At 35.6% G+C, this 23,340-nt stretch overlaps 1 pseudogene; it reads right to left on the bottom strand.

Moving 5' to 3' along the window:
• Positions 1 to 3,319: 3,319 nt before the first annotated feature.
• Positions 3,320 to 4,801, bottom strand: LOC124959838 (serine/threonine-protein kinase RIO3-like; annotated as a pseudogene).
• Positions 4,802 to 23,340: the final 18,539 nt, after the last annotated feature.

Raw genomic sequence — 23,340 nt, 5'->3', positions numbered from 1 at the left:
AACAAATTATCTTTCCAAGATACAACAGTAAGGACACGCATGAGAGAGTAACTATAGTCATTCAGCTTCAAAAATGGAGAGAAGGGAAGGTAAAAATAAGTCACTGCCCCATGGCACTTCCAGTATCCTGCCAAGCAAACTCCAGCAGAGTTCCTTGTTTTAAGTTTCAAGGACTAGGATTAATGTTCCCTGACTTTCCCCTCTATTTTTTGGCTCTTCATTGTGCCAAAGCACTCCTATTTCCTTGTAATTCTTATAGTTTATTAATTGCTTCTACCTCTTTGACGATATTTCAGCAAAACCACCAGAGATCTCTCATATATGAGATCTTTCAGATCCTTTCTTTGCAACCTAAGAAGGAATGTCTGGCATTAAGACCTCTTAAGTAAAACTCACTCTGCATCCAGGCTTTATTTATCCAACTATATTAACTATTTATGTCAGTGACAAGAGCTGAAACCACTAATAAATTCAAAACCTTATGCGAGTGCAGTTCGTGATAAGGATGGGACTAGAAACAACGTGAGATCCTGGCCTGGATCCTAAGAAGAAATGTTTGTTCCGCTATAGTGCACCCATTACAGTGCTCCTAACTACCTAATACCCTTCCTTCAAAGGGGGAAGATACTACCTGCAAGAGCAGAGTCATTCAGGGAAACGAAGTTCAAATTTTTTAGCCTCATCCATGAAAGGACATGTGTAGCATCCCTATATCCAGTTCCCGCTGCTTCTTCAACAGTACTCATACATCAGAGCAAGGTAACAACTGGTGGAGCAGAGCATAAACATAGCACTTCAGTTGAAAACAGTTCCTAGATTTGGTTCTCATAAGAGAGAAAACAGATTCCTTTGAACCTGCCATGTAGGTCATCTAAGTTTTGAGCAGATACCCTTAATTACATGATAATAATACTTATTTGCCGTCTTATTTTTTTTAAAAAAATGTGATTCCCCAATTTTTATTATCATTACTACTGCCATGATAATTTGTTGCCAGAGCCATGTGATTTCCCAACGTCTGATCACCCATCTTGCACTCACACCAGACTGCCACCTGAGATAAAGATTCAACACGTCTCATTTTCTCTAGGCAAAGTAATTATTCTTTTGTTCCTTCCAACTATGGACCAATTTAATCTCATAAATGTCCTCGATTACTACTTTTCTCCTTATTTGCAAGACAAGTTACTTAATAATTAGGGTTCCATTAAGAAGTAAACAATATTTGAAAACAGATAACTTGAGAGGGGATTCCTTATAAATGAACAGACAAATCTACAACCATAGAGATGGAAGGGCTAATACATAAATAAGGGCTAATACATAAATCAGAGATACAGTTATTATCACTCAGAACCAACATCTCAAGGGAAAGGAGAAAATCACCTGAGTCCTGATGGAAATAGCACTCGTATTTTCTAGGGCTGCCACAAAAATGTGCCATGAACAGTGGGGCTTTAAAAAATAAAACAAATAAATTATTTTACAGTTGTAGTGGAGAGAAGTCTGAAGTTAAAGTGTCAGCAAGTGCACTCTCCCTAAAGTTTTAGGGAAGAATCCATCATTATCCTCTTCCTAGCTTCTGGGATTATGGGAAATTCTTGGTTTTCATTGGCATGTAAGTGCATCAATACAATGTCTACCTCCATCTGTTTCTGTGTATCATTTCTTCTTTTGGGGGCATGTACCAGGGATTGAACTCAGGGGCACTTGACCACTGAGACACATTCCCAACTCTATTTTGTATTTTATTTATTTATTTATTTATTTATTTATTTATTTATTTTTAAAATAATATCTTCATGTTCACAGCACACTCCAAGCAATGGTTTGCTGTTTTTTTGCCAAACAGTATGTCAGAAAACAAATTTTTAAATGATTGTTTTAAAAATTAGTTCTCTGAATTTCTGTAAAGCCAATAATTGCCAGTGATCTAAATCCATTTCAGAGAGATAAACATTTCAGAAATGAGTCTGTCCCATTTCTCTGAAATGCAATTAAAAGCTATAGAACAGAAACAAAATAAAGATTTTTCTAGAAAGAACATATTTGGCATTTTAAACTAATGTTTAAAGAGAAGATTTCATATGTAAATAATGTCTAGATTTTTACTTTCTATGACCAGATAGACAGTTTAAATCTTTATTGGTCCCAGTCTGACTTCAGTAATTGGAGGAATGATTATGTTGTAGTTAGTAAACTTCAATCCTAACAAAGTCACTGTACTTTTCCAGTACAGTGATTGCTTTTTCTTTCCCTCAAAAAAAAAAAAAAAAAAAAAAAGCAAAACATGCAATTTCTAGCCATGGCTAAAAACTATTAAAAGTGAGAACAGGCAGCTCAAATTAGTTGGTTAATTTGGTATATGACTTACTTTATACATATTTTTCATCCTTTGATTTAATATCACTAGTTATTTCTCTCAAAATTGATCAATAAGTATATAGTTTTAGTGAAATGTGATCTGAACTTTGTTTCGCTGATTTCATTAAAATATATCAAGTATGGTTAAGTCTTACATTCTGTCCGTTCAAGTAATTTACATCTTCATTATAAATGTAGAGAATGCATGCTGTGAGCTAGTTACATCCCAACCATTTACCTAAATGTATAAAAGTTGAAAATTAAGTTTAAAATTTTGGTTGATGAAGAAGTTCTCATATATTAATCTCTTTTATAAACCTATGATGCTTTTCTTGGCTATGAGGATGGAAAAAGTAGAATTCTGTTCATTTTCATGATGTATCAATAAAAACTATGTTATGTTTATTCCTTTCAGCCATTCTGAAACCAAATATTCATTGTAACACCCACTAAGGAGAAGACATTTTCCTTTAGAATCAGGGTCACAAACTGGAAAAAGAATTGAGAAAGGCTAATTTTAGGCTTATAAAATAATTAAGGAAAGATGCAACACAAAACAAGAAGGTGAATAAAGCAAAGGTGTTGTCACAAAACCTCCCTTGTAAACACATCTGTCCTTTCCTTCCCATATTTAGAAATGTTACCTAGTTTTAAAATTTCTCATCAAAACATTTTATATCATGAGTCATATAAAATTCAGTCTCCTTCAGCTAGATCATCCATAGTTGTTAAAGAATTATATTATCTTGTTCATAAGATGAGAGGTAGTGACATTTTATTCTCTCAATGCTTAGTTAAAAATTCCAAACACCTGGCACATGGGTTATAAGGGGGAAAAGCACAGAAGCACCACTGTTTATTCCTCCTTATTTTGGTATTTCAAGTCACCCACAACTTCATGAGCTATTTGCAGTTGACAATCACCATTGTGTTGACAAAGAAATGGGTGCTGGTGCTATTCAACGTACAGAACTGGTGGGTCTCCATTGTCTTTCAAAAATGAAGCAGCTTTCCTTCCATTCTTCTGAACATGATCTTTATTCATTTTTTCCAAAGCTTCTATCTCAGCTAAGAAATCAGCTTCATTGTCTGCTGAGATGTTCAAGCCTGAAATGGCATTGAAGAATTCCCATTCATTAAGGGTTTCCTTCACTTCTCCTTTCTGGAAAAACTGTGAACATTCCTACAGTCACAGAACAAGATCTCCAGGCCATGAGGATGGGTTGGTTCTACCGACTGACTGACATCAATCAACCAGACATTTCCAGCATGCCACAGCATGTTATACTCGCTGAGGTCGGCATGTACGAGTGTACATTCATTATATAACTGCTTCATCAAATGAAGAGTTTGATAGTAGGCTTCTTTCATTTCTTCACTACTGAGTTTTACTTCTTTTAATTTAGGGGCTGGAACTTGATCATGGTCAATAAAAGACATAACTATATGTGTTTCTTGAGCAGTACAACTGTCAGACAAGGAATTCTGGCTCTCTGCGTTCTTGTGAGATTGTGCATTTCTTTTTCTGCCCACATGTGGATGATCTTATGTGGATTTAGTTTACTGAAGCGATCTTTAAGCCTGAGATGGCACATTCTGTAGGTATAGCTTTACCATCTTCCTTTTCATCTTTCATGTTCCCTCCATGTGCATGAAAGACAATAGATTCCTTTCCTGTAGTAATACAGCCAGTGATTGTCTCCAACTTTCCAGAGATGACCATTTTATACATAAGTAAACATGTCTTAGGAACAATTGCTTTTCCTGCAGTAGAATACTCCTTCTTCTCATGGAGGTAGGCACTTCGACATTCTTCTGAGTAGGCATGTTGTTTTAAAGCATTGAAAACATGGTTTGATAGTTTTAAATTCATTCCAATTTTATCTCCTACCTGAATTTCATGTGCAAAATTTTCCATTCTTGCTGTAGTCCTTCTCCCACATACCACTTCATTGTATTTGGTGGTGATATCTTTTCTTTTTCCAATAAAGCCCTTTTTGGGAGTGGGAACTGGTTTTGCTGTTATGGAGGTGTTCTGCTGGTCAATCTCATCTTCAGAACTATTGCTGTCTTCAAAAGGATGCACTTTTCAACAATTTTCAAAGAAAATGGAAACTCTGCTATCGCCATTGAATTTTTTTCTTCACATCTAAGCTGTGCATCATATTCTCTGTCAAATTTCATTTGTAGCATCTGAGCCAGCATTAGGTCCCTGGAAGTGTCAATATTTTCTCCAGAAATAAATGGTCCTTCAGCAACAAACTTCAGGAAAAGCAGAAGCTTCTTCTTCTAAGTGTAATTCTTTAGTCAACTGTATACTCATTACATCAGTCAAAGAACAGGATATTGTGTTCTGAGGGGTAGCCCACGAACACTTGCTGGGTCCCCAGGCTGCTGCCCTCCTGGGCTCAGGGGATGCCACTCCAACCAGATCCATTGGGGGAAGAAGGCGGGGAGAACAGAACAGAGAGGTGGCAGAATGGGAACCAGGCTCTGCCAAGAAGACAAGCAGGGGCAGCGGCGCCCTGCTGCTAGTGTCAGAGCTAAGGTGACAGATGGCAGCAGCTGCCGCCGCGTCCAGCTTGTATTTTTTTTAGAGATGTGGTCTCATTGAGTGGCTTAGTGCCTTGCTTTTACTGAGACTGACTTTGGATTTTTTTTTTTTTTATTTATTTATTTTTTTTTACGTTTACATAGGGTAATGATGTTTATTATATTTTTCCCCTCCCCCCCACCCCTCCCACCCCTCCCACCCCTCCCACCCCTCTTTTCCCTCTACACAGTCCTTCTTTCCTTCATTCTTACCGCTCTCCTTAGCCTAACTCTAAACCTAACCCTAAACCTAATGCTAGCCCCTCCCACCCCCCATTATATGTCCTCATCCGCTTATCAGCGAGATCATTCGTCCTTTAGTTTTTTGAGATTGGCTTATCTCACTTAGCATGATATTCTCCAATTTCGACCATTTGCCTACAAATGCCATAATTTTATCATTCTTCATTGCGGAGTAATATTCCATTGTATAAATATGCCACAGTTTCTTTATCCATTCATCAACTGAAGGGCATCTAGGTTGGTTCCACAATCTGGCTATGGTGAATTGAGCAGCAATGAACATTGATGTGGCTGTATCTCTGTAGTATGCTGATTTTAAGTCCTTTGGGTATAGGCCAAGGAGTGGGATAGCTGGGTCAAATGGTGTTTCCATTCCAAGCTTTCTGAGGAATCTCCACACTGCTTTCCAGAGTGGTTGCACTAATTTGCAACCCCACCAGCAATGTATGAGTGTTCCTTTTTCACCACATCCTCGCCAACACCTATTGTTGCTTGTATTCTTGATAATCGCCATTCTAATTGGGGTGAGATGAAATCTTAGGGTAGTTTTGATTTGCATTTCCCTTATTACTAGGGATGTTGAACATTTTTTCATATATCTGGTGATTACTTGTACATCTTCTTCTGTGAAGTGTCTGTTCATTTCCTTAGCCCATTTGTTGATTGGATTATTTGTATTCTTCGTGTAGAGTTTTTTGAGTTCTTTATAGATTCTGGAAATTAGCGCTCTATCTGAGGTATGGTTGGCAAAGATATTCTCCCACTCTGTAGGCTCTCTCTTCACATTTCTGATAGTTTCCTTTGCTGAGAGAAAGCTTTTTAGTTTGAATCTATCACAGTTGTTTATTCTTGCTTTTATTTCTTGTGCTATGGGAGTCCTGTTAAGGAAATCTGATCCTGAGCCAACAAGTTGAAGATTTGGACCTACTTTTTCTTCTATAAGATGCAGGGTCTCTGGTCTGATTCCGAGGTCCTTGATCCATTTTGAGTTGAGTTTTGTGTAGGGTGAGAGACAGGGGTTTAGTTTCATTCTATTGCATATAGTTTTCCAGTTTTCCCAGCACCATTTGTTGAAGAGGCTATCTTTTCTCCATTGCATATTGTTGGAACCTTTGTCTAGTATGAGAAAATTGTATTTATTTGGGTTTGTGTCCATGTCCTCTATTCTGTACCATTGATCTACCTGTCTATTTTGGTACCAATACCATGCCGTTTTTGTTACTATTGCTTTGTAGTAGAGTTGAAGATCTGGTATTGCAATACCCCCTGCTTCGCTCTTGCTACTGAGGATTGCTTTAGCTATTCTAGGTTTTTTATTCTTCCAGATGAATTTCATAATTGCTTGCTCTATTTCTGCGAGGTACATCATTGGGATTTTAATTGGAATTGCATTGAATCTGTATAGAACTTTAGGTAGTATAGCCATTTTGACGATATTAATTCTGCCTATCCAGGAACATGGGAGATCTTTCCATCTTCTAAGGTTTTCTTGAATTTCTTTCTTTAGTGTTCTGTAGTTCTCATTGTAGAGGTCTTTCACCTCTTTTGTGAGATTGATTCCCAAGTACTTTATTTTTTTCGATGCTATTGTGAATGGGGTAGTTTTCCTAATTTCTCTTTCTGAAGATTCATCACTTATGTATAAAAATGCATTGGATTTATGAGCATTGATCTTGTAACCTGCTACTTTACTGAATTCACTTATGAGTTCTAAAAGTTTTCTGGTGGAATTTCCAGGTTCCTCTAAATATATAATCATGTCATCAGCGAACAGGGATAGTTTGAGTTCTTCTTTTCCTATTCGTATCCCTTTAATTTCTTTGGTTTGTCTGATTGCTCTGGCTAGAGTCTCAAGGATGATGTTGAATAGAAGCGGTGAAAGAGGGCATCCCTGCCTTGTTCCAGTTTTTAGGGGGAACGCTTTCAGTTTTTCACCATTTAGAATGATATTAGCCATGGGCTTAGCGTAGATGGCCTTTATAATGTTTAGGAATGTTCCCATTACCCCAATTTTTTCTAGTGTTTTGAGCATGAAGGGATGCTGTATTTTATCAAATGCTTTTTCTGCATCTATTGAAATAATCATGTGATTCTTAACTTTAAGTCTGTTGATATGGTGAATGACATTTATTGATTTCCGAATGTTGAACCAACCTTGCATCCCTGGGATAAAACCCACTTGATCGTGGTGCACTATCTTTTTAATATATATTTGTATGCGATTTGCTAAAATTTTGTTGAGAATTTTTGCATCGATGTTCATTAAGGATATTGGTCTGAAATTTTCTTTCCTTGATGTGTCTCTGTCTGGTTTAGGTATCAGGGTGATATTGGCTTCATAGAACGAGTTTGGTAGGGTTCCCTCCTCTTCTATTTCATGGAATAGTTTGAGGAGTATTGGAATGAGCTCTTCTTTAAAGGTTTTGTAGAACTCGGCTGAGAACCCATCTGGTCCTGGACTTTTCTTTGTTGGTAGGCTTTTGATGACCTCTTCTATTTCATTGCTTGAAATTGGTTTATTTAAGTTGTGTATGTCCTCCTCGTTCAGTTTAGGTAGTTCATATGTCTCTAGAAATTTGTTGATGTCTTCAAGGTTTTCTGTTTTGTTGGAGTATAGATTTTCGAAATAGCTTCTAATTATGTTTTGTATTTCACTCGTGTCTGTTGTGATGTTTCCTTGTTCATTCCGAATTTTAGTAATTTGAGTTTTCTCCCTCTTTCTCTTTGTTAGTGTGGCTAAGGGTTTATCAATTTTATTTATTTTTTCAAAGAACCAACTATTTATTTTATTAATTTTTCCGATTGTTTCTTTTGTTTCGATTTCGTTGATTTCGGCTCTGATTTTAACTATTTCCTGTCTTCTACTACTTTTGGTATTGGTCTGCTCTTCTTTTTCTAGTGCTTTGAGCTGTAGTGTTAACTCGTTTATTTGTTGATTTCTACTTCTTTTTTTGAATGCACCCCATGAAATAAATCTTCCTCTAAGTACTGCTTTCATAGTGTCCCAGAGATTTTGATATGATGTGTCTTTGTTCTCGTTTACTTCTAAGAATTTTTTTATTTCCCTCCTGATGTCTTCTGTTATCCATTCATCATATAATAGTGTATTATTTAGTCTCCAGGTATTGGAGAAGTTTCTGTTTTTTATTCTGTCATTTATTTCTAGTTTCAATCCATTATGATCTGATAGAGTACAAGGTAGTATCTCTATCTTCTTGTATTTACTAACAGTAGCTTTGTGGCATAAAATATGGTCTATTTTAGAGAAGGATCCATGTGCTGCTGAGAAGAAAGTGTATTCATTCTTTGTTGGATGGTATATTCTATATATGTCCGTTAAGTCTAAATTGCTGATTGTGTTGTTGAGATCTATAGTTTCTTTATTCAATTTTTGTTTGGACGATCTATCCAGTGGTGAGAGAGGTGTGTTAAAATCGCCTAGTATTATTGTGTTGTGGTCTATTTGATTTCTGGAATTGAGAAGGATTTGTTTGACGTACGTGGATGAGCCAATGTTCGGGGCATAGATATTTATGATTGTTATGTCTTGCTGATTTATGCTTCCCTTAAGCAGCATGTAATGTCCTTCTTTATCCCTTTTGACTAGTTTTGGTTTGAAGTCCACATTATCTGAGATGAGGATGGATACTCCAGCTTTTTTGCTGTGTCCGTGTGCATGGTATGTTTTTTCCCATCCTTTCACCTTTAGTCTATGGGTGTCTCTTTCTATGAGATGAGTCTCTTGCAGGCAGCATATTGTTGGATTTTTCTTTTTAATCCAATCTGCCAGTCTGTGTCTTTTGATTGATGAATTCAGGCCATTAACATTCAGGGTTCTTATTGTGATATGATTTGTATTCCCAGTCAATTGACTCATATTTGTTTTTGACATGATTTGGTTTCTCCTTTATTTGGCTATTCCTTTAGGCTAGCGCCTCCTGTTGCTGATTTGCATCGTTGTTTTTCATCTCTTCCTCATGGAATATTTTGCTGAGAATGTTCTGTAATGCTGGCTTTCTTTTTGTAAATTCCTTTAGCTTTTGTTTATCATGGAAGGATCTTATTTCATCGTCAAATTTGAAGGTAAGTTTTGCTGGGTATAAGATTCTTGGTTGGCATCCATTTTCTTTCAGGGCTTGGTATATGTTGTTCCAGGCCCTTCTAGCTTTTAGGGTCTGGATTGAAAAATCTGCTGATATTCTTATTGGTTTCCCTCTGAATGTAATTTGATTCTTTTCTCTCGCGGCCTTTAAAATTCTGTCTTTATTTTGTATGTTAGGTATTTTCATAATAATGTGCCTTGGTGTGGGTCTGTTGTAATTTTGTATGTTTGGAGTTCTATAAGCCTCTTGTACTTGGTTTTCCATTTCGTTCTTCAGATTTGGGAAATTTTCTGTTATTATTTCATTGAATAGATTGTTCATTCCTTTGGTTTGTTTCTCTAAGCCTTCCTCAATCCCAATAATTCTCAAATTTGGCCTTTTCATGATATCCCATAGTTCTTGGAGATTCTGTTCATGATTTCTTACCATCTTCTCTGTTTGTTCAACTTTGTTTTCAAGGTTAAATATTTTGTCTTCAATGTCTGAGGTTCTGTCTTCCAGGTGTTCTATCCTATTGGTTATGCTTTCTATGGAGTTTTTAACTTGGTTTATTGTTTCCTTCATTTCAAGGATTTCAGTTTGGTTTTTTTTCAGTATCTCTAACTCTTTATTGAAATGATCTCTTGCTTCCCGTATTTGGTCTTTTAACTGTTGATTGGTGCGATCATTTAATGCCTGCATTTGCTCTTTCATCTCCTCCTTCAATGCCTGCATTTGCTCTTTCATCTCCTCATTAGCTTCCCTGATCGTTTTAATTACGTACATTCTGAACTCCCTTTCTGACATTTCTTCTGCTGTGCTGTCATTGGGTTTTATTGATGTAGTATCTAGGTTTGTTTGGGACATTTTCTTCCCTTGTTTTCTCATAATGGTCAGTTGTCAGTGGGACCCTGAGATATTGCAGTTTTCCACTATTGGCTTATAGTGTCCCAGTAGATTTCCAGTGTATCACCTCCCAGCCTTCAGTAGCCTGATGTCTTGGAGGAATCTGATAAAGCAGCTCATTCGAAGAATACTGCCCCTAGCCCCCTACTGGTTCCACGTTTTGGAACTGGCTCTGTGCGGAAATGCTCTCACTGTGGGCCTGCACCGTGCAGCTGGCCGTGTGGGAAGAGCCCACTGCCGGAGTGTGGAAGACTACCTTGGGAAGACTCAAGCTGCCCTGCCCGGCTCTGCTAAGCCACCTCTATCTGGGACTGCCACCCGGGCTGAGCTTTACCCAGTGGGCAGACTCACCCGTGGCTCCACTTCAGTCCAAGTCTCTCAATGCCTCCCCTTCTTAACTCCTGGGTTGTGGAGCGACTGGAAGTGCAGTCTCCCTCTAGGCCGCCATCTTGGATCGCCCCGTGAAGAGAGCCCGCAGCCGGAGTGGGCAGAGCCGCCTGAAGAGGTCTCCGGCTGCCCTGCCCTTATCCCTGAGGCTGATTGCAGATCGAGGCACTCCGCTGGTTCTTTGCAGGAGTACACTGCACTGCAGCGGCTCCGGGACTCGGAGCCTGCTCTGTTCAGACAGGCTCTCACTAGCGGGCCAGTTCCGTTCTGAGAACCTGGAGAAGCTGGCTGTGTGGGCGGGGCCCACCGCCGGAGTGCGCAGGACTGCCTGTGGATGACTCTAGCTGCCCTGCCCGGCTCCGATAAGCCACCTCTATCTGGGCCTGCCACCCGGGCCGAGCTTTACCCAGTGGGCAGACTCACCCGTGGCTCCACTTCAGTCCGAGTCTCTCAGTGCCTCCCCTTCTTAACTCCTGGGTTCTGGAGCGACTGGGGGTGCAGTCTCCCTCTAGGCCGCCATCTTGGATCCTCCTATTCTCCTGAGACTGACTTTGAACTTGTGATCCTCCTGCCTCAGTCTCCTGAGCTGCTGGGATTACAGACATGTGCCACTGTGTCCGGCTATCATTTTTTCTTATGACGACAATAGTCACATTGGATTTAGGGCTCACCCTACTTCAGTATGAGCTCATCTTAATGAACTACAACTATAAAGACTCTAGTTTTGAATTTTATCACTCCTGCAATTCTGCAAAGGGCATGAGTTTAGGTAGTTCTTATTCAATATAATTTCATATATACTTGAAAGAAGTTTTTTCCTTCATACAATAATACAATTATTTTAAATTTTTCTAGAATTGTTATAACTAGGGAAATAAATATGCTCATTCTATTCTTTTTCCTTCATTTATATCTCTTTCCATGCTCATGTTGGCCAATGTCAACTGATCTAGATGACATGGAATCCATATTGGTCAACCTCTTGGGCAGAAAGTCAGATAAAGAAATGTAGTGTGATAGTCGCCTTTTCATTACTATTATCAAAATACCTGACATGAACCACTTAGAGGAGGAAAATTTTATTTTGGACTCAGTTTCATAGGCCATGGTTAACCGACTCCATTGTTCTGTGCCTGAGGCAGAACAAAATACCATAGCAGATGGACCTGGCAGAGAAAAGCTACTCAGCTCATTGCAGCTGAGAGAGAGAGAGAGAGAGAGAGAGAGAGAGAGAGAGAGAGAGAGAGAGAACACTAGATACCCAGGACAAAACATCATTCCCAAGGGCATGCCACCAGTGACCTACGTCCTCCAGTTGTACCCCACCTTCCCACAGCTACCACCCAGTAAGTCATTTACTTTATTAATCTATCAAATGGATTGATCCATCAATGAGGACCAGCTGTCACAATCTGATCATTTCACCTCTGAACATTGCTATACTGCCTATCATGAATTTTTGGTGGATACAACTCATATCCAACTATAACAGATAGGCAGTGAATCTTAAAGAGAATACGTGACAAACACATTTATAAGGGAACCCACAGAAATCTAAATAACTCACTAGACTTCTAAACAGAACATTATGATAAGTGGACAAAATTAAAATACCTGTCAGAATGGAATGATAAAAGCAAAGGTGTATGACCTAAACTTCATAAGCAAATAACAATGAAGATTTTTAATAGATATTAGCAATTTTTATTTGGAATTTTATCAGTTCCTTAACTTTTCAAGAAGCAGAAATTGATGGATACTCAAGAAGAATAAAAAAAATGTTTGAGAATATTAGGTTTGCATATTTTAAAAATTTAATCTTATGAGAGGCCATCAAAGTCACACTCTACCTGAAAATTAATTAAATTTCTAGAAATGTTTTGAAGTAGATAACAGATTATTTTCTCTCTTCAGAAATTACTGATACCATGCCAGACACAGTGGCATGCCTATAATCCCAGTGGCTTGGGAGGCTGAGGCAGGAGGATCAAGAGTTCAAAGCCAGCCTCAGCAAAAGTGAGGCACTAAGCAATTCAGTGAGATCTTGTCTCTAAATGAAATACAAAAAAGGGTTGGGGGTGGCTCAGTGGTTTAATGTCCCTGAGTTCAATACCCAATACCCCCCGACAAAAAAAAAATTACAGATACCAGATACTTACAAACTGAGCAAAAGAATATCATGAATTCCAACATTCCAGACCAATACTTCATTTTGAATATTTTTTTTCCAAAATTAAGACTGATGTGGTTTGAGCAAAAAAACTTCTAATATCTAAAATAGATGCATAATAAAAAATTTATTGAATTAATTCTTCATTAAAAGAAAAATTGGAACATATGTAGATTAAGATAATGCCAGTGCAGAAATCCCTAATGCACCATCTCTATATCATGTGAAAATATTGTTAGGCATACTCTAAAATGAAAATACTCACATTAGCACTAAAATCAGACACTGATTCATCAGTATCAATGGAGAATATCCAGTAAAGGCAAGATTTAATGGCTTTTTTTCGTATTCTTCAGCCTCAGGACTAGAACACCAATCAAGAAAAAGAAATAGGCTTTGACTTTGCTCATCCCAATTTTCTTACCTTAACTAAAATATACAGCTCTCTGTCAGTCAGAAACCCAATGCAAGAGCACAACTTCCTTTAGTAGTCACTGTCCCATAGTGTTCTCCTTCTTCCTACATGTCCCAGAACTAGAGACAAAAGAGGACAGATAATGATTCGATACTCGTGTAGAATTCTCTCATGTAAACAAAGCACTAAAGCTAGGAAAACAGGAAGAAAATTCATTCATGGCGCACGTGTGTGTGTGTGTGTGTGTGTGTGTGTACCTGTGTGTGTGTCTGTGTGTATATACATGTTTTTCATGCTCTACCAATGGAAGAAAGCTATATCACCATAAACATAAACTATCTTCCTCATTGCCAGAAAATACGCAAATATCTTTAACACATAAAAAATTATATGGAAGTGTACTAAACTATACAGTTCACTGGAATGCATAATTATAGATTATTCCTAATTTTTATGTTATAACTATTTTGATCTTTGCGTTTTCCTATACAATTTCATATAACTTTTGTAATCAAAATTAAGAAATCACATTTTAAAAATTAAAAGAAATTTTTTAAAAATGGAAAAGGAAAGTTGATAAGAAGAAAGCAAAAAGATAAGAAAAGAAGAAAAATCAAAAGTCATATCTATGTGATATTACTATTAGTTTTTGTAGCAGTGATGAAAAAGACCAGTGAAAACAGAAATATTTTTATCTCATATAATATAACTCCTGAATTTGTATCTTAAAATGACATTAATTTAAGGCTGTGCTGCTGTTTATGTCTTAATTCTCTAATGTTTTGCTTGCAGCATGGTCACTGGATGCTTCCTGCTGCACTGGGGCAATGCTCTAGAATCTTAGTACACTTAAAGTTTTTGTTTGATTTTTCTAACCAAACTAATTATGAGTACTTATTTAAAATATAGCTGTTTCCCCAATGCTTCAGGATCTAGCTCAAATATTTTAAGAAACCTTCCTGAAGTTAATCCTCTACAATGATACCTCTTAATTACTACTAAACTTGTCTACTTTTTAAATAAAAATAATTTTTATTTCATTGACTATTTTGTATTAAATTGTATATTTTCAACATGCTGTGACACAAATCAAATTTGTCATTATTTTTTATAAATCTAGCATAGTTGTCATTTATTATTTTTCTATCATAAAGAAGGCCATAAAAATGTTATATCTCACACAAAATTATATTAGGCATATAAACAGTAGATAAGTAGATAATAATGAATGGGTAGGTAGATAGGTAGATAAATGCATGTTAGAAATAACAAAGAGTTCATTTGCAAGATAATGATTTTCAAACCAATCCATTTATAACATAACCTAAGTGACAAAATTAAATTTTCCATTGCAAAGGTATTTATTGGTCTCAGAAAACACACATTTTAGGAGATTTGAGGTCATTATTAATATTGAAATAATATTTACATTTTTGGAAAATTAAACATACAAATGAACAAATGAACTATTTCCCTTTTTCTGTTACCTGTTTTTTTTTTAATAACTAAATTGCCAACAGCAAATACTAATCTATCATCATAGTGACAAGAAATGAAAATTTTCTAGATCTGCATATAATTATGATCTTTGCATTTTTGGCTAGACATTTTGTTTACTACCTACATATTTTTGCACCAATTCATAAATATGGTCTAAGTTTCTCTCCTTTGTATCACTGATAAAATATTAACCAGTACTTAAGTTTTCATTTTAATAGAAGTATTATAATTTTAAATATTTTAAGTATATACTGTTGAAACATATTGTAAAAACTAACACCATACAGGAAAATGTATTTAAAATTCTTAAAATGCTTATAAGTATCAGGTCAACAGATATGATGTTATACTAACATTAGATAAAGTAAGTGCTTAATAAATGTTTATTGATTCCTTGATCATTTTTCTTCTACTGGAACTACATTTTAGACATTTCTCTAATAGGTAAGCTAATATAAATCACATAAATAAGTCAAAAGTTTTTATTTCCTTATTTTCAAGCAACTCAAAATCTAGTTGAAGAGGTTGGATTCCACATAACCGTACAGTGTAACGATATTGTTCTGAATTTATGTACAGCCATCAGTAGGAACTTGGATGGAGGAATTCTTTACTCTGCCATTAAATAGGCAGGAAAGATTTAACCAAGAAAAGGGAATTCAAATTGATCTTTGAAGGATTCATACACTTATTCATTTATTTATTTATTTTTTTATGTTTTGTTTTGTCTTGGTGAGATGGAACCTGTTTCAAGGACTGGAATATATAATGAAGATATCATTTAGCGATATATTTAACACATAATCTATTGGACTCTTATGATTTAGACAAAGAAATGTCTCTTGAAGCATGGTTTAGAGTTGGGGTTTTAGGCAATGATGAAAGCTGTGACCTCATCATTATAATCCAAATGAATTACTGAGTAATAACTGTAGGTAGTGAGGTATGGCTAGAGGAAGTCGGTCACTGGGAGCGTACCCTTTGGTCCCTAGCTTCTGGTTCACATACACTCTCCCCCTCCTCATCTCTCTCACTCCTGGTTGCCAAGAGCTGAGCACCTTCTGTCTGCTGGACACTTCTGCCATGATGTTCTGCCTCACCCCAGGCCCAGAGTAATGGAATTGGCCAACCATATCTGAACTCTGACATGTGAAGCCAAACTAAACTTTTCCTTCTTGAAGTTGTACTTGTCATGTATTTTGGTCACAGCAATGAGCTGACTATCACACAATCTAATATAGGAGACAAATGTTATCTCTTTAATGAAAATGTAGTTACAAATTGTAGTATATTCTATGAAGATAGTCTATAAAAACATAAAGTAGTACCCAAATATAACCAAAGGAAATCTTTCTTAAATTTGGTGGAATTAATCAAGCAAATTTTAGAATCAATAAAGAGCATTATATGTACAAAGACAGATACAAGGAAATATAACGCACTCAAAAGTGATTTTAAAAACCACCAATAATATCACTCAATACTCAAAACCTCAATAATATCACTGTAGTGGAGCACAGTATTGGAGTAAGGTACTGGGAGATAACCCAAAACTCTAGAAAGGGACAGTTGGGAAAGGCCCGTAGGATCTGCTGAAGACTTTATACCATATCATATAAGCAAAGAAAAGTGTTGAGAGCTTTTGAATAGATTTCTACATAAGAAACGAATTTTGAATCATTTTGACACTGAAATGAGTGTACTTGGTATATTCAGAGAATCATAACTAGTTGACTTGCAACTACAGAAAGACAGGATTGGAGACGACAAGACAGCCTTTACATTCCTCTCAACTTAAAGAAGCTTCAGAAGTGCTTCTTCCTGACTTAGGACCCTCAAGGACCTTTTCTCAAAGCATTTACTTAAATCTGTAATTGTAAATTCTTTCTCTAATCCTTTGAGATGTAAATTTTTTAAAAGCTTTTAGCAAATTTCTTAATGTAGCAATATTTGTCTCGATGACCCAGGAGCCATCCCTCTGTGATGTAATGTAATCCTCAAGGAAAACAGCATCCCTAGCTCTAGGTTCTGTGGGAGGGCAGGCATGTAACTTTAACAGCTTTCTACTAAGTTGTAAAACTACATCCTTTCCTTAAGATAAGGAAAGTAACTTTTCCTCTGGGTAAGTCCAATTAGCAAACACAAATGCTCTATGACTCCTCATGCCCATGCAAGCTCTTTAAAATGCCCCAGCCCTTTGTATCAGTGGAGTTAACTGAAGTCCTGACCTTTCTCTCTCTTGCAAGTCTTGAATAAAATTTCTTGTCTAATTAAATTTATGTAGTGCAATCTTTACTGACAGATGTGAAAACAGAAATCATCAGACAACACGTTAAGTGTTCTTTCTATAATTAGGCAGTATGGAAACATCAAATATGTTAAGCTAAAAGAAGAAGTAAGATACATTTTGGGTCAAAGTTGAGAAAAGATAAAAAATAAGATAAAAATACATTGAGAGCAGCAAAATTATCTCATAATAGGTTATACATGAAAGATAAGTTCAAGGAATTTTCAAATCTGAAAATTTCAAATCTAAGTTAACTGAATGGATGAATAGAGATATCATTAATTGTCTTAGATCATGTTTTTCTTGCCTGAAATGTTCCATTGCCAATATTCTGTATATGGCAAATTCCTTCCAAATCTTCCACATACATCATCTAATCTTTGTGGTTTTCCTTGATGCTTTCAAGTACATTTTGTTGTTTTTTCCTAAGGATTTCAGAGTACAGTACATAGTTCCACTTTGTGGTGTCCATACACTGATTATGTACTTGTTCATGTGCCTGTCTGTGTGCCATACTTTATGAAGAAGGAAATGACTGTCTCATTCATGCTTGACTCTTCAACGTCTACTATTGGACTTATTACATAAAAGTTAGGGTTCATTGGAATGAAAATAAGAATGATGGGAAAATCAGTGTATGAGTTAAAAGAGAAAGTGGGTTGCCATGTTATACTACCATGGAAGGAACATTGATACTCATGGAGGGAGAAGGTTTCTGATACAATGTAGCAAATAATACAGTGGTAGATACTATAGAACTGCAAGATCAAAATAAAACTAAATTAGGACAGCTGATTCAGAGTTAAATTCTAACTAAATATGGTCACTAAGAATGCCTCCAGAATATTTGAATGGTGAGGGAAAACACAGGAAATATACAGAAACAACAAAGCCCTTAGAAGTGTGACTAAAATGGCACAATACAGAGTTGCATTGAGAAGCAAAGATAAGGTTGTTTTAAGAAGCAGAGTCACATTGAGAAGTATTAAGAAGCAAGGATATTTAAAAGAGGTTTTTCTTAGGACAGAGACATCTGCCCTTATTTGGAAAAAGGGAAGAATCAATAATTAGAGGCAAGAATGAGGACTACATCAATAGAAACTACAAATATGATGATGAGTTTATTGCTGAATGTTTCAATGGCTGTAATTTCAACTGCCTTATTACAGAAAGAGGAATGTATTTGCTGGGAACATAAGGTTCTTGAAAAAATAAATATATGATGACATTTGTGTGAAAGAACATTTTTTCCATATTAAAGAATCCCAAATTTTACTATGTAGAACAAAACATATTTGAAGGCGAAGTATATTTATTTTAAGTAAATTGACACATAGTCTTTATGCTTATTTATATTGATATATAACTTCTATTAAGTCATATATATATGTGTGTATATATATGCATATATATATGTGTGTGTGTGTGTGTGTATATATATATATATATATATATATATATATATATACATATAAACTTCAGTCTTGGAAACACCATCTAGTCAGATACCAAAATAAAATGTTTTCTATAGAAAGTACTAATTAAATAATACAAGGACCTATCTGTATACATAAAGAGTAAATTAGTGCAGTACCTAGTGCATAATAATTATTCAAAAAATTCTGTCTCTTATGCTTTTCCTTTCCCTAATAAGGTCACCTAAGGCAATAATCAACATATTTTAACCATATCAACTATAAAAAATCTTGTTTATAGATAAATATTTCCTAAGGTTCAAGTTTCTAAGCTTAATTGCATACATATATATTGCCCATATTTTTATATATAGTACAAATAATTAAATGACCTCTGAAGTAATATACTTAATAAAAAAAACTAAGTCTGCTGTTAAAATTACATTGTTGCGATGTTTTTGTTTTTTCTTGTTTTTTTTTTTTTTTTTTTTTTTTTTTTTTTTTTTTTTTTGGTATCAGGTACTGAACTCAGGGGCATTCAACCACTAAGCCACATCCCCAGCCCTATTTTGTATTTTATTTAGAGACAGGATCTCACTGAGTTGCTTAGTGCCTTGCTTTCACTGAGGCTGGTTTTGAACTTGCAGTCCTCCTACCTACCTCAGCCTCCCAAGCTGCTGGGATTACTTGCATGTGTCACTGTGCTCAGCTTGTTGCAATGTTTTTTACATTTTCAATTTAAAACTACAGATTCTGGATAGCCAGTACCATAATTGTCCAGTTAGAAGAACTGACATCTATTCTTCCATTAATTTGCTGGATCACTTGTTCATTCTAGTATAAAATAAAATGATTTTCTTCATTGACTTGAATTTATGGAGACTTTCTTTAGTCAAAGGAATCTCATTAAATTTGTTAAGTCATTTAATGTTGTTTATTTTATAGTTTGAATTCCCTATGTAAAAAAGTAGTCATGGCATAAAACTAATATTTAACTGTTACTTTAGTTGAGAAGGATAGTGTAAAATGAAAATCTTATTGTTACCAGTAGATGTTGTATAATAGGTAACGAAGATTAGTGGTATCTTTAATGATATTGTACTTACGATAAATATGGCCATCACTGAAAGTGCAACTACAGCAAAAGAAAAACATCTTGGTATGAGGATGGTGATAATTAGAATACAAGAAAGTTAAAATTGAAACGTCACCTTCTAGTCATCCAATTAAATAATTCTTGTCACAGTTGAGTACACTGCATCTTTCAGACATTAAATTTTAAGCACAATTTTCATTACCTACACTAAGTGATTCCACACTTTCAATCTAGCTTCTTACTTTCCCTGTGTTCCCATTTTCTCAATTTTCAAAATAGGAATAAAACACTTTGAAGTCTTACTTAAATAAATAAAGTGAGCTGATGTCATAAGCACCCAATAAAAGATTGTCCTTGCTAGTGTTGTTATGTATTTGTCCCAAATAAATGTCATCATTGTTTTCCAACCTCTACCAGGAAATAGTAGCAGTAAGACCACACCATTATCTGAACTAAGCTGCAATCTATCTTCAAGATATTTGTGGTTAATTGATTAAATGAATGTAACCTGAGCAGTTCTCAGAAATTTATTTTCTCTAAAAGCTCTAATAAAGAATGACTATACATGAGAATCATGAAAATAAAAGGGAGATGAGTACAGTAGAAGAAAGGGACCAGGGGGAGGGAGGAAGGGAAGGAAAGAGAAAATACTGGGGAATGATTTTGGCCAAATCATATTGTTATATTGTGTGCATGTTGGATATATTGTAACAAATCCCACTACTATGTACAACAATAGCACACTAATAAAAATATGGAAAGAAGAATGAATATAAATTTCTTAGTAACATGATAAATTTGACACACTAAGATTACAGTCCCTTAAAAATGGATCGTTTTTGCTATTGATTTATTTTACTTATGTGGTAAATAATACTTTCCAAGGAGAAAGAAAAAAAGAAAAACACAAAAATCAAATTTATTGTGCCATAATAATAGATTAAAACTCTGAAAACTCTACAAAGAATAAGTACAGTTGAAAATAATCATTCCATTTGGTTAATCCTGTATCCCATATTTCAGTATAATGGTTTCCTCTCTATCATTTGAAAATTATAAAATTTATGAAGTTATATTTTAGTAGCTCTAATATTAAAGAAAAAATGATTTAGGTGAAATACAAATTGCCTTCTACATCCTTCTCACCACCTTTTTTCTTTTGCTTTCCTGGGAATTGAATCCAGGGTCTCATGAATGCAAGCAAGCATTCTACCACTGAGCTACAACCCCAGCCCTACATCTTCTTTTTGATCAAATAAAAGATCTCCATTTTCTGGACCACTGATCAGGTACACAAAAATCTCAAAATGCTAAATGAAATAATTGCACTAATTAAAATACTGAATCAAACTCAATGTTAGCAGTGAATTTAAGCAAAGTCAATTAAAATAAAAAAAATAAATAAAAAGATTAGAAACAATGAAACACAAGAATTAGAATACAGAAAAAGAAGAGGTGAGGATTAAATGGATGACCAAGTACATTGAGTGGCAGACTCAGTAATATCCAAAAGTTCTCTTCTCCTTGGATTTTATTATTCACACCATTTCTTCTTCCAAATCATTAAAAAAAGCAGATAAGGAAAAAAGCCTCTATATGAAAAGTACCATCATAAAAAAGGTCTTATTATTTGAAACTTAATTCCTTACTATTTTATTGTTAAATTTAATTTTCACTGAAAGATTTTAAAAAGTATTCTATTTGTATAAACAAGATCACTTTAAAGACTCTCCAGTCTTTCTTCTCTGCTTCTTGTTTTCATTTTATAGATATTGATAAGTGAACAAGTTAGATACCCTGCAGAAATGAATTGACACACTCAGAAAATACTTGAAGCATACAATACAGAAACTATGGATGAAGATGTAGGTAGGGTTATAAATCTCAATATGGTAGGATAAAGTACCCCAAAAAGAGCAACCACGGACACATTACCCATAGAGGCCTTAATGTACCAGAAAGGTGGCTACGTTACAAGTGGCAGCAGCTGCAGGTAAGGGCCACTGGAGAAGATCTGTGGCATTCAATTTCTGATGATGCTGCAGAGGGAGCCAAGGGTATCAGCACTCACCTCAATGTCTTGCACCCTCTAACCTCTGAGCTAGTAACTCAATGGTCAAGCTCGGTTGGAAGTGAGAGGAACAGCTTCCTCATTCATACAATCCATACAGGCCAGCATCCTGGAGCAGAAAGCACAGGGAGGAGTGAAGAATGGATCTGGATGTTCAAAATGATATCCAGAAAACTGCTACTCTAATAGATGAGTTAAAGGCAACCTGCATACACTCTTCCCCAAAACTGAAAATGTTAGCCATTGACAGGAGAAGGAAATGGGGAATGGAGAATACTAAACAACAAAACAGAGCTGCCACAATCCCTGCATCTGCAACTAGTTATAAATTCTAATTCAATAATTAAAACTTCCTTGTACTACATATTACATGCTTTCTGTTATTTCTGGCATCACCTCAGCAAGAGAACTTATAAACCTAGTGGGTTAAACCAAAATGTGTTTGTAGTGCCAAAGTCCTTGGCGATTCACTCTTTGTGGGCAAGCGTAAATTTTCCATTGAATAGGATTATTGCAGAAGAATGTGCTAGAAAGCACAACAATGAAGTCTGTATGTATCAGTAATAGTTTCTAATATTCCATTGTTAACTGGAATTATTTATTCACTGTATCCCTATTTGTTTCAAGTCAAGAGGAAATTCAAATGACCAATTAAATGAATGTGTTATCTAGCGGAAGTATTTTTCCTTGAGCGCTTGTTGTAGCAGAGAAATGGGCCATTCTCACATACTTGATCCTCAGACTTACATAATTAAGTGCAGAATTTCACAATATATTTTAGTCAAAATACAGAATGCTGATTAATGGTATTAAATCTTATGAGACAGCATTACAAACTTAATGATATGGTTAACTAGCTGACACTATAACTGAATATTAGGAGACCTATAAAATGTTCCATTTGATCCAACTGCTTCTGGGTCAATTGTAAAAATAGTGAATTGTGTAGCTATGAGATCTTTGTATTGCTATTCAGAATACAAGTTCCTTGGTCAAAGGAATCCTGCATGGGATGCAATGACAATGGATAAAGAATTTGTAAGTCCATAAATAATGATGCTAACAGAACTGCAGAGGATAGAAAGAAAAATGTTTTTCTTTTTGTTGTTGTTGTTGTTTTATTTTTACAGATTGCATTTTGATTCATTGTACACAAAGGGGGTACAACTTTTCATTTCTATGGTTGTACATGAAGTACAGTCATACCATTCATGTAATCACACGTGTACGTAGGGTAAAGATATCTGTCTCATTCCACCATTTTTCTTACCCCTGTCTCCTCCCCTACCTCATTTCCCTTTAATTAATATAAAGTTCCTCCATTCTTCTTTTACACACACCCCCCACCCCATTATGTATCATCATCCACTCATCAGGGAAAACATTCAGTCTTTGATTTTTTGGGATTAGCTTATTTCACTTAGCATGATATTCTCCAATTCCATCCATTTACCTGCAAATACCATAATTTTATTCTTCTTTATGACTGAATAATATTCTATTGTGTACACATACCACTTATATAGAATATATGCCTATTCCTATTAACATTCTTTCTTTCTTTCTTTCTTTTTTTGGCACCAGGAATTGAACCCAGGGAATTTAACCACCAAACCACATCCTCAACTCTTTTTAAATTTTTTAAAATTTTGAGACAAGGTCTCGCTAAGTTTCTTAGGACCTCGCTAAATTGCTGAGGCTGGCTTTAAACTTGCAATCCTCCTGCCTCAGCCCCTGAGTTGCTGATAGTATAGCATGTGCTACTGTGCCTGGCTCAATATTAATTTCTGATTCTCGTGCCATCCTTCACCT

The sequence above is a fragment of the Sciurus carolinensis genome, chromosome 11, assembly GCF_902686445.1.
Source record: "Sciurus carolinensis chromosome 11, mSciCar1.2, whole genome shotgun sequence".
In the NCBI taxonomy this organism is placed as follows: domain Eukaryota; kingdom Metazoa; phylum Chordata; class Mammalia; order Rodentia; family Sciuridae; genus Sciurus; species Sciurus carolinensis.
The sequence above is the reverse complement of the archived record's forward strand: the minus strand, read 5'-3'. Positions and strand labels throughout refer to the sequence as shown.